This window comes from Sesamum indicum, linkage group LG6, assembly GCF_026168435.1.
Source record: "Sesamum indicum cultivar Baizhima isolate 11 linkage group LG6, ASM2616843v1, whole genome shotgun sequence".
In the NCBI taxonomy this organism is placed as follows: Eukaryota; Viridiplantae; Streptophyta; class Magnoliopsida; order Lamiales; family Pedaliaceae; genus Sesamum; species Sesamum indicum.
In genome coordinates, this window is record NC_142662.1 from 14626739 (window position 1) to 14631279 (window position 4541).

At 30.7% G+C, this 4541-nt stretch overlaps 1 long non-coding RNA gene across 1 annotated transcript; it reads right to left on the minus strand.

The window, feature by feature from the left end:
- Positions 1-1936: 1936 nt before the first annotated feature.
- On the minus strand, positions 1937-3557 carry LOC148787838 (uncharacterized). Its single transcript, XR_016066219.1, has 2 exons — positions 3507-3557; positions 1937-2158 (listed from the first exon to the last, which is right to left on the minus strand). It is a non-coding gene; the product is annotated as an uncharacterized LOC148787838 (long non-coding RNA).
- Positions 3558-4541: the final 984 nt, after the last annotated feature.

The window sequence follows — 4541 nt, forward strand, 5'->3', positions numbered from 1 at the left end:
ACTTTCCATACCAGTGTTTAGGTTTAAGCCCATACAATGATTTGACAAGTTTACTGACCTTTGTTTGTTGGTCAGAAGCGACAAGTCCTTCAGGTTGTTCTATGTAGATCTCTTAATCTAACAGGCCATTTAGAAATACTATCTTAACATCCATTTGATTCATTTCCAAATCATACAATGCAACAATAGCTATAAGCACTCTAATTGATGTTATTTGAGTAACTAGTGAATATGTGTTGAAGAAGTCAAGACCTTCTTCTTGTTTGAACCTTTTAGCTACCAACCTCGCTTTGAATTTATCTATAGATTCATCAATCTTGTACTTTCTTTTTAGAATCCATTTAAAACCTAACGGTTTGCTACCAGGAAGGAGATTCACCAAATTTCAAGTATGATTTTGCATAATAGAATCAATTGCACTATTGATAGTGTTTTTCTAGAATGAAGCTTCTAGATTGGGCAATACTTCATGATTGTCCTTAGATTATTTCCTAATATATAAATTAAAAAATCAAGACCGAAAGTTTTGCTATTTTAGCCCTCTTCGTTATGTCTGGGTTCTTCATTTTTTTTATTATCACCATATGCCAATTCATAAGTACTTTTTTCTTTTTTTCTCTCTTTGCAAGGAAAGATATTGTTAAATAAAAAATTATTTCTTGACTCAATGATCGTAGTTTTATGTATATCAAGGATTGTTGATTTCTGCACTAATAAATGATATGTTCTACTGTTATTTGCATATCCAATAAATATGCAATCAACGATCTTAGACCTTATTTTTATTTTTTACCTTTGGTACTTCTAATTGAGCTAAACACCCCCTACATTTTAAGATATTTGTACAAAGATTTATAATCTTCCCAAAGTTTATAAGGAGTTTTAGTTTTATCTTTGTATGGTGCTTTATTAAGAATGTGGTTTGCTAAAAGAATTGCTTCCCTCCACAACTTTTAGGGTAAGTCAGAATTTATCAACATAGCTTTCATCCACTTCATAAGAGTATGATTCTTTCTTTCGGCAATTTCATTTGATTGAGGTGAAGCAGTAGTTTGATGGATAATGTCAAATTCGAAACAAAATTCCTCCAATGCAGCTCCGTATTCGCCACCTCTATCACTACGTATAGCTTTTATAGTTTTCCTAAGTTGATTTTAAACTTTATTCTTATAAAGTTTGAAAGCTTCCAATGCCTCATCTTTACTTCTCAATAAGTAAACATAACAATATCTTGTGCAGGTTTCAATAAAAATAATAAAATACTTTTTCCCACCTCTAGTTTACACAACTTTTAAATCCGACATATCACCATAAATTAATTCTAGAGTTGATGCCTTTATCACAACAGAACGAAATGGTACCTTATACATTTTAACTTCAACATAAATTTCAAATTTATATTTTTCCATTTATTACAAACGTAGGTAATAAATTTAAAGGGAAAAATATTTTTTTAATCCGGTAAGTATGCCCAATTTTAGTTTTAGTCCTATAAGTATGCCCATTTTTTATTAACTCCAGTAACTTGCAAAATTGATTAGTTTTAGTCCTCCGGTTGATTGAATTTATAATTTACGCCGGAAAAGTGACATGGCATGACACCTAGATGCATTTTTGTTGATTTATAATCCTATTTGGCTAAAATTATGATGTGGAAGACAAGTTGGTCATCTTTTGTGCAAGTTTGGAGAGAAGAAAAGTCACCTTTCTTCCCTCCAAAAGATGGCCAACTTGTCTTCCACATCATAATTTTAGCCACATAGGATTATAAATCAATAAAAAAATATCTAGGTGTCATGCCATGTGTAGCACCCCCTTCGCTACAAGGGCTATATCTACCCTAAACATCATAGTTATAGTAATCCCTGTGTTTATATATATACATTTGCACATAACCATCTAATCAATTTGCATACGTAATCCCAACATGTTATAGTAGGTATTATCAACCCACAACATTATATATATATATATATACATATCACACACCACAAGGTAATTCATCACAAGTAATCCGTACGCTTATATTCTCTCTGTACAAACAAAATGTGGTTTGTACTCTAACTGACAAAGAGGAGAAAACAGCATACTGGCCCGACCTGCCTGAGTATAGCGCGTGGACCTATTCTTCAATAGTCAGACACCTCAAAGTCTATTCCTGAAAGAAAATGTCAGTAGGGGAATGAGCCTGCCACTCAGTAAGCAAATAACCAGCCCTATCTATATATGTATATCAAACACAGCCCAAATAAGATAAGTAGGCAACATGCATGGAATACAATCTATTTAATTCCAACATAATCAGTTGCAGTACATCACATAGCTATCTCACAATAAAATAATCAATTAAACTTTTTTTTTTCCTAATTTGCTTACCAGAAGGTGATATTGTGTGTTTCCCGTCAACTCAATCTCACCGTCATATAAATTTAAGTGAATCCCTTTGACAACCGGCTCATCAATCTCATTTCGCATATAGCACTTTCATTTCGCATATAGCTTTTTCATTTCGCACATAGCACTTTCTTTTCGCACATAGCTTTTTCATATCGCAACATCGCTCTTTTCATATCATATTTTCGCCTCATAGGCTTTTCAACACATCAAGGGGTATTCACACCACAATTATATTCAATTTTCACCACTCCCTCATTTCCACATATCACCATTCTTGTAAGCAACTAGAAACGTAAAACAATATATCAACATATTCTCATTTTTAGATATCCACAACACATCAAATAACAAACATAATATTTCAATGTATTTCCTCATTCCACGTACACAATACCGTCAATCAAATCAAATCATTCATCACTCATATACTTTTAGACAAATCAATGGTAGCATGAACCACAAATTTATATAATAGTAATAACACAAATAAAGGGGGACATATATAGATAATACTAATTATTTACTTACCTCGACCTTAAAACGCTTTTATCTATCCAATAGGTAGTAATTCGGTCTTTTCACTTTACTCCCGTATTCTATAATGAGTTATACCACACACAATTAAGATATCGAGAATATCGTAGTTTCTTTTAAATATAATATTGACTATCATTTGTACAATTTCTAATAATTCTTTAATATTCCAATTCTATCGAAATACAAATCTTCATTTTTCCTCTTTATTAACATACCATTTATTAAATATAATTTTTGAAATATTTCTATGAATTTTCTATCAATTTCTCGCTATTATACTCTTTAATTGAACAATAATATATATAATTGCGTATTTGATTAACAATTCTGATGGAATTGTATAAATTAGCTATAGTAATATTCAAATCTAATAAATTTAATAATCTAATTGACCAACGATATCATTTTTATATCCAATTCGGTATTTAATTTGACACTATTTTAGATAGTCAAACTCGTAAAATATTCCGGTTAAATAGTATATCGCTCAATATAATCAATATTTAATAAATGAACTAATTAAGTAATGTAATCATATAAATTAATAAAAATTAAAATTGCAATTATCGTACCTCTGGTTTTTCCCACAAGAGGAATTTTCAATCTCATGTGTGTGTGTGCCGTGCGTGTGTGTAAGTGTATTATGTATGTGTGTGTGAGTAAAGAGAGGAGAGTGAGGCGGTGGGGTGATGGCCCACCTCCCACTCTCAATCCTCTCTCTCTCTCTCTTTTCATATGTATATATATTATTCTTTAATATATATATACTAAAATATATATATAAATATTATTATTATTATTATTATTATTATTTATTTAATTAGATTTTTCTCAAAATACCCATTACGTCCTTCCTAATTTTCTTAGTTAATATAAGTTGCCCCCAAATATTATAAGGAACTCCAATTTAACCCGTTCAAATTTTATTATATTCCAATTATGGCCCATAATTTATTTACCAATTAACTAAATTTCATAAAGATTTACCAATTGATCCCTCAATTATATATTATAATTTTTGGGGCGTCACGCCATGTCACTTTTTCGGTGCAAATTATAAATCCAATCGACCGGAGGACTAAAACTAATCAATTTTGCAAGTTACTGGAGTTAATAAAAAATGGGCATACTTATAGGACTAAAACTAAAATTGGACATACTTAACGGACTAAAAGAATATTTTTTCCAAATTTAAATTTACCAGTTCTTGTAGAGTGTTAAAAATAAAAGTATCATAAACATGCCATAAATTAAAAGTCAAGTTAATCAAAGCAGTAATTTTATTGCTTTCAAAATTATGCATTACGAGCATTACATTTATCTTGAACAACACTTTCTCTACACATCCTTTCCCTATGGTCTTCGTAAGTATTTGTTAGATTCAAATACTAGTCCAAACCCACTTTTAACTAACAGTGATCCAAACACTAAATTCTTTCAGATGTCTAGAACTTGTAGCACATCGACCAAAGTGAGTTCTTTTCCCGAAGTTATCTTTAGTACTACATTGTTGAGCCCAACAATGTCAGAAGTTGTTGAATTTTCTATAAACAACTTTCTCCCATTGATTAACGTGCAAGTTGAGAACATCTCTTTGTCATAACAAA